This window comes from Chrysochloris asiatica, unplaced genomic scaffold (assembly GCF_000296735.1).
Source record: "Chrysochloris asiatica unplaced genomic scaffold, ChrAsi1.0 scaffold00009, whole genome shotgun sequence".
In the NCBI taxonomy this organism is placed as follows: Eukaryota; Metazoa; Chordata; class Mammalia; order Afrosoricida; family Chrysochloridae; genus Chrysochloris; species Chrysochloris asiatica.
In genome coordinates, this window is record NW_006408527.1 from 16,437,165 (window position 1) to 16,449,122 (window position 11,958).

The window sequence follows — 11,958 nt, forward strand, 5'->3', positions numbered from 1 at the left end:
ATCATCCCTTCCTCTGATCTTTGTCCAGTTGATTGCCACATCCAGGAAGAAGTGACCAGTGGCCTGGTCTCCCCTGTTGGCCCACGTCCACCCATAGATTTGCCAAGATCCACATTCTCCCTGGGCCCAGAGTACTGATATTTTGTCTCAGTGCAACCTTCATCTCCAAATATCTCTAAGCACTACTTTCCCCAGAGCTTGCCAAGTTGGATTCAGAAATTAGGAACTGAGTGTGGACATGTGGAATATGACTGGGAGGTTGAGGGCAACTGGGGTGATTTAATTGCTGCTGTTTCTCCTAAGGACATAATCATGTGTGATCACCTTAAATTCTGTCCCTTCCTATAACCACACATTCTATCATGTCATGGACGTCGGGTTTCCTCTTCCTTGCTTTCTGCCCACAAATATTCATACATTCATTCATTCATTCAACAAAGCTGCAACCTCCTCCAAGATTAGCTTTTCTGAAGGCATGATCTGAAGCATCCACTGAGCAATATTTATTGAGGATCAGCACTGGACTGTGAACCACAAGGTTAGCAGTTCAAACCCACCAGCTGCTCCTCAGAAACCCTAAACAGGGTCACTATGAGTCAGAACTGACTTGACAGCCCTTAACAACAAAAACAACTATTTGTTAGGTGCTGTGCCAGGCACTGACTAGCCAGCTAGTGGGGACCCCCAGCTCTAACCTCATCTCATCCCCCAGTTTGCAAAGGTAATGAACCTTGTTCAATCTGGCAGAGAAAGCTTCCTTATTGAAAGTGTTTGTATCTATGTCACCAAGCCGAGTTTTGTCTCTTCCTGCTCCCTAGGTCCCACCTTTGCACAATGCTGACCACAGGTAGAGCCCCTGGCCCCATTTCTCAACCAGTGGTCATTTCACAGAAGTACCCTACCTCCCTTTCCCTTGTCTTTTTTTCTGCTCATCTGGCATCCAAAAGAGGATTCAGAATGTGTAGGCTGCCCATCACCCAGCTGCATTGACTTCTCTGCCTGACATAGAGAGGAAGAAAACCGGAATCTCCCAATCTTCCCCTTATTCCATTTTCCTCTGAACAGATAGGAAGTTGTCCCACATTCACACATGTACAAACCTGCATTTGGGTGTAGCTTTCTCTAGCCTTTCTATTAAAATTCTCTTTTCTGTAGCCTGAAGGTCCCAAGGCCAAGGGAAGGCTTAAGCAATGACCCTGTCTCTTACTAATACCGTGCCTTGTTCCAGGAATTTGCCCAATACCTCCTGACACTGTTCTCCCTCCATTTCCATCCGGGCCACCCTGTGAAAGTATAGAACCTTAGAATTGGGAGGGATTTTACAGATTATATAGTTGGAGTTGTGTCCGGCAGAGATCATTAACACCAGCCTGGGCTTTTTTCTGCTCTTTCTTCAGGCCTTTCAGCTTGTCCCCAAATACACTTGCACACAGACTCTTCTTATACAAGCACCAAAACCAACTCCTCTTGCCCTGAGACTGTGCCCTGTGATCTCCAGTCCCCCCTGCCCCAGTTACTCACCTCTTCCTCATCTCAAGTAGAGCCAGGCTCTCGTAGGGGACTCTGGAGCATCCTCCTGGGCCTAAAAGTAGGAAGGCAGGCGTGCCCCAGGCCCTGAGTGTGTGAACGGAAGGGGGACTGTGGAGTGAGAGAGAAAGAAAATGGCTTTCATGGAAGATTTGTTTTCCCGATTGCACAAACTGCATGTAATTTTGGCCTGGCCGCAAGAAGCGATATTGGTTTACTCTTGTATCCTTAAAAAGTTACAGAACTGTGTCTTAAGAGAATTATTTATAGTTACTATAACTGAATTGACAAATGTCAACTTAACTGATAAATTATATTTGGTAAAATAAAGAGGACGTTTATTTAGGTGGTTGGTGGTTCCTGTGTGTCTCATCAAAAAGCAGCTTTCACTGTTGTTCTGGGGCTCCTCTGCTATCCCACTCTCTCCTTGTTCAGAAGTAGAAAGAGGTCGAAGTGTAACAAGAAATGAAATATCTCTTACATGCTGAGATTGCATGAACAAAACTACACATTACCCACATTAAGACATCCATGGCACCCTGGGATCTATGCATGAAGCCAAATGCAGTCTTTGCTCTCCAGGAGGTGACATTCTGATCCCTACACACTGACTCCACATTGCTTGTGGTATTGTGTTTGAGGTGTGAGCATCTATGACTCGTCTTATAGTCTACTTGGAGCAAAACAATCATAATAAAATAATGATAGCTATTATAAGTGAACCAGGAACCTTGGTGGTGCACTGGTTAAAGTGTTTGGCTGCTTACCAAAAGATCAGCAGTTCAAAACTCCACAGGAAAAAGATGTAGCAGTCTGCTCTGTACAGATTACAGCCTTGGAAACCCTAAGGGGCAGCTCTGTCTTAGCAGTGTCACTGTGAGTCCAAATCAACTTGGCAATGAGTGTTTTATTATTGTTACTATTAGTGATTACTTACAATATGCTTTCTCTGAACTAAATTCTGTAAGTCCTCAAGAAATTTACACTTGACTGCAAAGGGCTTAGAGTCAGACAGGCCAGGGTTTAAATCCCAGCTATTCTACTTGTATTTGTGTGACTTTTGGAAAATCATTTATCCTCGCTAAGGCTCTTCGTCCTCATCTGTACTAATACCTATTTCATGGGATTGACATGAGACTACAATGAGATAAGATATATAAAGCACTGAGAACATGGGCCTGGCACATGTGAGGTGCTGTCGAGTCAGTTCCGACTGATCGCAAGCCTGTGGAGAGCAGAACGAAACACTCCCCGGTCATGCACCATGCTCACAATCTTTCCCTAATGTACTGCCAAGGTGATAAACCAATGACTACCAAAATCAGTTGCCATCGAGTCAATTCTGACTCATGGTGACCCCACCTGTTGCAGGCAGAAGTGCATTTCATAGGGTTTTCAAGACTGGGACTATTGGAAGGAAGCAATCACCAGGCCTTTCTTCCAAGGTGTCTTTGAGTGGATTCAAACTGCCTCTCAGTTAATAGTCAAGCACATAACAATTTGTACCAACCAGGTGCAAGCTCCTAACCAATGATTTGGCAATTTCAGTATAATAAGCAGTTGGGTAAATGGAGGTGCTAAGGGAGAAGGCAGCTGGGAATGATGCATAATCAAGTTGGGAGTGAAGGAAGACTTGTTTGAGGAAAACACTTGGAAGCTGAGAGACCTCATAGTTAGTCTAGCAGAAGGTGGGAGGAGCAAGCTGTCCTGCCGAGGGAACAAGGTTCTAAGCAGAGAAGGAAGCGTGGTGTTTTGGAGAACTGCAAATAGTTCCATGTGACGAATTTGTGGGGTACAAGTTGATACACATTTCTAACGAGCCAATTCTTCTGAAATGACAGGTACAGGAGGGTAGAGTCACAGTGGAGCCCACCCAGGACTGGTCCCCCTCAGGATTCATGACAATAGAATATAGTGTGTACTGAGTGTTTGCCTCTTAGAAATCAGCGTTTCATCTCAGGCTTGGACTCTAGAACTAACTCTTCTAAGCAATAACACATTCACAAGGATATTAAGGATTAATAGAGGATGATTACTCGTGTTTTGTGATACAGTGTATTATACTATGAGGTGTACTTTTCAGTAATAACAGACCCCATTCGTGACCTTTTATATGGCATGAATACTCTCTGTAATTCTCACAACATTACAAGATAGACAGTAGTCACCATATTGCAAGGTCACACACACACCCAGGTCTCTCTCACCCCGTACCTTCCTGCCATGCCCAGCGTCAGATGAAGCAACTTTCCAGTGTGCTCTTTTATAAGGAAGCATGAAAGCATTGCTGAAATTGGCTGCTTGTTATCTCAGTTGTTAATGAGACACCCTACATTTCTGGAAAATGTTAGCTCTCTACTGAAATAGACAGTACTTTCCAATGAACATTTAAAAACAAGTCCTCCAGACGCCAACCTATCTCTGATGATATTTTTGCAACATAATTATAGGCGATGCCACCAACCCTGAGCTCGGCCAGCTGACAGTCTCCAGAAGCTGGCTGTCTCCTGCTAAAATGCTGAAACTGAATAATGTATAGTATAGTGCTGTTTACGGCAAATGAGCATTCTATTCTGTTACCTAAATATAAAGTCTTTTAATATAACTAAAAAAAAAGAAAAGACTGGCTTGAGGAAAAGAAAAAAAAAAAAACCTAGAAAATAGGATTGCAGAAAAGTTGATAGTTTGGCCAAGCATAAAAGCAATGTAAATGTTATTTGAAAGACTTGATGGTTAAATTCATCTTTAGTTATGAGTAGGTGACTATCACTAGCTAAAAACCTAACCATTTGCCATTGTATCAACTCCAGCTCAAGGTAACATCATGGGTGCCAGAGTAAAACTGCGCCATATGGTTTTCCATGGCTGATTTTTCCAGAAGTTGATCACCAAGAGGTGATGATGAGGAAGTCCCAGGAACCACCACTCCAGACCACCATTGTCTGCTGACTGCTAGGCCAGGGACACTTTCCAAAGCAGCTGTTCTATATGGGGTAACAGGTCCTAAAGAGAAAGGGAAGTCAAGGTGAGCCAGGGTTCCCTTGACTGCTACCCTGAGGGGCTGCTGCAGCTATGGGTCCCATGGATGCCCTAGGAGAGAAGGGGACTGGCCAGCGTGGGGGCAGGATGTGGCAGACCCTTGAGTAAAAATAATAATAAAAAGAAGGAGATTGCCAGACTTTTCTTCCAAAGTACCGCTGAGTGGAGTTGAACCGCCTACATTTGGTTAGCAGTCAAGTGCGTTAACTGTTGGCAGGACCCAGGGACTTTAACACTAACTGTTGTTGTTTAATGCCATCCAATCAGTTCTGGCCTATGACGACCAGATACAGTGTTTCCAAGGAGCAGCTTGTAAGTTTGAACCACCAACCGTGTGATTGACAGTCCAGTGCTGATCCTACAGTAGTACTACACCAGGACCCTAACACTAACTTGTTGTTAAGTGTCATTGAGTCGACTCCGACCCATAGCGACCCTGTATAGGGTTTCCAAGAAGCAGCTCGTGAGCTTGAACCACCAACCTTGTTGTTCAAACGGCTTTGCAATCTGGGCCATTAACCCACAGCGCTACACCAGGACTCCTAACACTAACTAGCTATTGGTAATTCCTTATATTGAACATAAATATTTTTTATTACAGAATAGTTTTCTCTTAACAACTACTAACGAAATGTTGAAGAAGTATATAGAGTGTTCCTTGAAGGCGTGCCAAGTTACGGCCTTTGGGGACACCCATAGGTCTATCTACCCATGACTTAGTCCCAGTCTGTTGTGCACATTACACATAACAGTTGTTGACTACTTCACAAATTACTCAGAAATAAAGTACTTGGTTTTTAGAAGTTAGAAATCCATGGAAAGAATTGATCTCAAAAAAAAAAAAAAAAAAGCTTTGAGAGGAAAAATGACTGGCCCCAGGTAACAGATTCTTTGTCAAAGCTGAAATATTGACAAAGCTCTCTGGATTGCCAGGTCAAAAACATATCCTCCCTATGATACAGGTTCTGGAAGGTTGGGGCTGGGGGTGGGGTGGAGAAGTCACCATTGCCTGAGGTCCGCTGGGGTAGGGAAACCATCAGAAGTGCAGACTGGTCTTTCTCCATCTTAACTCCCATGCTGTGGAGAACAAACAAGCCATCACGCGCCCACACAGGCGTCTATATTCCATGTGTCTTCCCTTGCTTAACATCTAGGTTATATAGTTTTCTATATCTAACAAGGTCAAAGCAGGCAGCTAGAATCCTCTGGGATGTCTAGAACCCACCTCACAGTCTTCTATTCCTCCTTATAAGCTGCCTTCACTAATCAGGGCAGATTCTTATTTTTATTTATCTTCATTTAATAAGAAAAGGTCACGTTGTCCACTTTCGGACTGAAGAAACTCAGAAAACATGCTGAAGATTCCACTCTTCTGGGACGTCTCCCTAATCACTTCTTGTTGTTAAGTGTTATCAAATCAGTTCCAACTCATAGCGATCCTGTATAAGGTTTCCAATGAGTAACCAGTTGATTTGAATTACCGACATGGCAGTTAGAAGTCCAGTGCTTATTCTACAGCACCACGGCAGGACTTCCCTAATCCCTTTTTGCTGTGAAGTGCTGTCAAGTCAGTTCTGACTTACGGCAACCCTGTATAGGATTTCCAAGTAGCAACTGGTGAGTTTGAACAACCAAATTTATGATCGAGTGCTTATCCTACAGCGCCACACCAGGACTCCAGTCCCTACATGCAATTTATTTTTAAAATAATAATTAAGCACAAGCTTTAGAACTAGACATAGATTTGAATTCCAACTTTCCCATCTTGTAACTATAATTACCTTCTGTTCATGCTCAATTGTCCCATAAAATGGGGCCACAATGCTTTCTCTGTGCAGTTGCTGGGCACATTGATGTTAACAATACACAGAAACCTTTCTTATTACATAATATGGATTGTACTGGTGGTGGTAGCAAAATAAGAAATCTTCAGGATGCATGGTTTGAGATGATATGAAGTGAATCGAGAAACTGTTACTCCTGGACCTATCTTTGATATTACTCATTCATGACGTGGATGGAGTTGAAGTTGGACAAGAGTGTGCATTGGGGAGGAACAGCCACTTGACAGACAAATTTCCATGAAGTGAATGAATGCACTGTGGCTCTGGGCCTCGTTTCATCCACAGAGACTCAAGAAACTCAGCCCTACTTAAAAAGCATCTCCCTCAGGGAGACTGACTTGGGGCCACGAACTTTCAGAGGCCTGTACATACGACTAGTCAGTAGGTGGACAGGTATCTTGACCTGACCAGCACAGTTGCTCCCTGAAGGCCAATAGGATAAGCAGATGATCAGAAGGTACCTGGAGAGTTTGGAATCATAATAGGGGAAGTTGGTTTTATAGCAAGATAATAGCATAGCATTGGCCCTGTCAGTCTCCACGATGGAAGTATACCCAACTGATGGGCCAGACAGTCCCATAATATTCTGGTCTGTCTCTACCAGACAAACTAAAAGAGGTGTGCTCAGGAATGTTCTCTCAGAGTCTCCTTTCTTTGCTTCTAAGGCTGATAATGCCTTCCTTCTTTTGGTGTCTCTGTACCTTCCATCAAGCTAGGTCTCCTGCCTGAGAACCTCTCATTATTTGTTAATATTCTAGAGTTAATTCTGGGAGGGAGGTTGTCAGTGGATAATTAAATATGCCCTTCAGGTACAATAATTTCTGTCTCCCTCTCCTTTTAACCAATCAACCAAGTTGAATCCAACTCATGGCAGTCAAGAATAGAACTGTGCTCCAGAGTGCTTTTGTTGTTGTTGTTAAGTGTCGTCAAGTCGGTTTCTGAGGAGCAGCTGGTGAGTTAGAACTGCTGACCTTGTGGTTTGCAGTCCAGTGCTGATCCTACTGCTCCCTTTTTTTTTTTTTTTTTTTTTCAGAAGTAGACAACTAGGCTTTTCTTCTAAGATGCTTCTGGTGCATTCCACCCTTAACCTTTTCATTAGTAGCATTTATGCCCCCAGGGACCCCTCCTCACCTCTTAAAGAAGCTGAAAGGACATAGAAAATGAGAACAGAATATCTCGATGCTAGAAAGAGACTGCCTCACAAATGCCCAGAGAGATAAAGTGACTTTCCCAGTGCCACTTTGACAACTGGGGCCACACAATGAATTCCTTAAACCCAAAATTTCTCTCTAGTTTCTATCTCTTCTTTTTCTTTCCCTGATTCTATCCACAGAAGAGAGTCGTGGTGTGGTAGTGTAGTGTAAGCGCTGGACTGTGAATCACAAGGTTGGCAGTTCAAACCCACAGCTGTTCATCAGAAACCTATCAGGGTTGCTATGAGTCGGAACTGACTCAGTAGCACTTAACAATAACATCTACAGTGAAAGCAATATAAACTGGTTTAAGGTTTTCCCTAGATGCTCCCAGGATTACAATTAGTCCTAAATGCTTGAGCACAGGCCAGCTAGAAATGATTGGCAGGTTGCTTTTTGAACCCAGTAGCTTCTCTCTCTAGAGGGCTTCCTTGGGTGCCTTGCAGCAGAGTGCTGGACTGAGTCACAGAATTTGACCAAGTTGCCACCCCCTCCCCAAAGCAACCACCCAAAACTATGACTATTGGAGTTGAGTCTGGAGCTGGCAGTGGCAGACAGTTATGTATTATCATGGTCTCGGCCCTCCCTGGGTCTGACTCTCCATGCTGCTGGGCCATTGTGCTGCATCACTTCAGTCTCCATTTCATGTTGCTGGGTACTAGTGAGTCATTTTTGACTCAGAGTGACCCCACGGGACAGAGTAGAACTGTTCCATAGTGCTTTCTTGACTATAGTCTTTATGGAAGTAGATCACCAGGTCTTTCTCCCACAGAGCTAGCTAATGGGTGGGTCCAAACACTAATCTTTCAGTTAGCAGCCAAGTGTCTAATCATTTGCACCACCAAGGCTCCATGGCAAAATGCTAGTCATTGTTAAATCCAGCTGAAAGACATACTGATACTCATTGTACTTTTAATTTTTCTATTAGTTTAAAAAAATTTCAAAACCAAAAGTGAAGAGTAAAGCAGGAAGGCAGACAGAAATTGAACAAGGCCGACCACTTTCTCCAACTTCCAAAAGACTGTGTTCCAAACATGTCTATGTAAATCAGTTGTTTGGCACTGTGAATTTATTTCCCCTCTCTCTTATTTATTTATTTATCAAGTCCTGGTGTGGCGCTGTGGGTTAATGCACTGGACTGCAAAGTCGCTTTGAACCGCAAGGGAGGTGGTTCAAGCTCACCAGCTGCTCCTAGGAAACCCTATACAAGGTTGGTATGGGTTGGAACCAACTCTACAGCACTTAGCAACAACAACAGCAATTTTCTCATCCCACAGATGTAGCCTATTTGATTCCCGTGTATTCTATTTGGTGAGGTCTATTTGTATAGTCACTGTTTTTGTTGTTGAAAAGAGATATTTGCAATGAAGAAGTCATTGGTCTTGCAAAATTCTATCATGAAATTGCCAACATTATTTCTATCATCAAGGTCATATTTTCCAACTACTGATCTTTCCTCTTTATGTCCAACTTTCACATTCCAATCACCAGTAATTATCAATGCATCTTAATTGCATGTTTGATCAATATCAGACTGAAAAAGTTGGTTGCTGTTTTGTTGTTGTTGTTGAGTACCGTGGAGTCAGTTCCGACTCATAGCGACCCTGCACAGGGTTTCTGAGGCTGTAAATCTTTACGGGAGCAGAAAGCCTCAACTTTCTCCCGCAGAACGGCTGGTAGTTTTGAACTAACCTTGAGGTTAGCAGTCCAAGTCATAACCACTACGCTACCAGAGCTCCTTGTAAAAGTTGGTAGAATTCTTCAATTTCATTATCATTGGTTTTAGTGGTTGGTGCATAAATTTGAATAATAGTGGTATTTACTGGTCTTCCTTGTAGTTGTACGGTTATTAATTTATCACAGATAACATTGTACTTTAAGATAGATCTTGAAATGCTCTTTTTGACAATGAATGTGACACCATTCCTCTTCAATTGTCATTCCTATCATAGTAAATCATATGATTGTCTGATTCACAATGGCTAATGCTAGTCCATTTCAGCTGACTAATGCCTAGGATATCAATGTTTATGCATTCCATTTTGGTTTTGACCACTTCCAATTTTCTAAGATTCATAGTTCGTACATTCCAATTTCTAATTATTAATAGATGTTTGCACCTATTTCTTCTCATTTTGAGTTGTGCCACATCAGCAAGTGAAGGTCCTGAAAACTCTGCTTCATCCACATCATTAAGGTCAACTCTGCTTTGAAGAGGCAACTATTCTCCAGTCGTATTTTGAGTGTTTTCCAGTCTGAGGGTCTCATCTCCCAGCACTAAATCAGACAATATTCTGCTACTACTTATAAAGTTTTCAGTATCCAACCTTTCGGAAGTTGTTTGTCTCTCCTTCTTCTGCTGAAACTTATCCACCATGGGTGACCCTACTGGTGTTTCAAATACTGGTGGCATGGCTTCCAGCATTGTAGGAACACATAAGCCACCACAGTATAACAAACTGAGGATGAATGGTGGATTAGTACAATGTGGTTAAGTGTCATCAAGTCGGTTCCAACTCATAACGACCATGTATAGGGTTTCTGAAAAGCAGCTGGTGAGTTTGAACCGCAAACCTTGCAATGCAAAACTGACCTTGCAGTTCAATGCATTAACCCACAGCACCACACCAGGACTCTGATTAGTACGTTGTTGTTGTTAAGTGCCATTGAGTAGTGACCTTGTATAGGGTTTCCAAGGAGCAGCTGGTGAGCTTGAACTACCGACCTTGCAGTTCAAATGACTTTGCAGTCTGACACATTAGCCCACAACAGCCATCAGTAAATTTAACCTGGTGGTAGTGGTGGTAGTTATGTACCGTGGAGGCAGTTCCAACTCATAGTGACCCTGTACAGGGTTTCTGAGGCTGTAAATCTTTACGGGAACAGAAAGTTTCATCTTTCTCCTGTGGAACAGCTGGTAGTTTCAAACTGCTGATCTTAAGGTTCGCAGCCCGATTCGTAACCACTATGCTACCAGAGCTCCTTAAATTTAACCAACTTGTAGTTTTAAACAAATCCAAAATTTTATGCTGTTAGGTAACCAATTAAAAATGTCAAAGAAATCAGAGAATAAGGAGTCAAGTTCAGAATTGATATGTAAGCAAGTAGCTTTTCTTTTTTTTTTTTTTTGTAAAATCTTTTCTATGTCTTGTTCTAGTTCTTCAGTGATATTAGTCTTGGCACAACAAGACGTGTTTGCAATGGCACATACTCATTGTTATGCTAGAAAAAAGTCAAGAACTATTTTGTTGTCTTAGACTACTTCAACTAAAGATGTCAAAGATTTTTGCTGCATTGCAACATCATTAGCTAATCGTTCCATAATGGCTAAGATGTTTTGGACAGCTCTTCCTAACCGAACTACTTCATGGTGGTAGTGGTGAAGATGGTTCCTACTTATAGCGACCCTGTATAGGGTTTCCAAGGCTGTAAATCTTTACGGGAGCAGAAAGCCTCATCTTTCTCCCGTGGAGCAGCTGGTAGTTTCAAACCGCTGACCTTGCGGTTCACAGCCTGATATGTAACCACTACGCTACCAGAGCTCCTTCATAGAACTACTTCATAGAAGGTGAAAAATGGCCTAAGAAACATTGTTCCCAAACCAAGATATTTATGTAAGTATAGGGTTAGAAAAGCTATAAGTGTCTTTGACTTCTCTGAGACATCTGGCTAATATATTTACATCATCAGCCTGATGTTGACTTTCATTACAGGAATGAATGTATACAGATACTCCTAAAAAACCTTTGGTGCATTGACTCACCATGTTCCATCCATTTAAACAGGATAATGCCCAGACATAAGGTTCATCATTTGGTTTTGGTTCCTTTTGAGTGGGATAATTTGGTCCTCCACATAAAAATACATATGCATTAGGAACAAAAATCATGTTGTCTCTGGCATAATTATTTGAGAAGGGAATGTTTTGACTAGCTTGCTCAGGTCAGTGTCAGTTTAAGACAAACACATAAGCAAACACAAATGTTCCATCTTTAAAGGATTTAGGGGTCTAGTACAAAGGGGTGATGCTAAATTATATTTTTTACAGTCCGACACTAAGACATATGGGTATTTTCTATGAACTTCCCAATGTAGGTGGGAATAGCTCATTTGCCAAGCAAAAGGAGCTCCCTTGTGTTTTCAGCCACAAGTGAATAAATGTTCCCAGCCCAGTTGGATGTTAAGTGTTGGATTAAATTAAAGCATAGTACGAACCAACTCAACGGCACTCAACAACAACACGTGAGATTGAGCTTGTAGTGCAGGAGGATGCTGTAATGTAATACATATGGGTGGTTTTAAGGTTATATTGTATTTCATGGTAACAGGGGGTACAGAACTCTAAGTTAGTATAA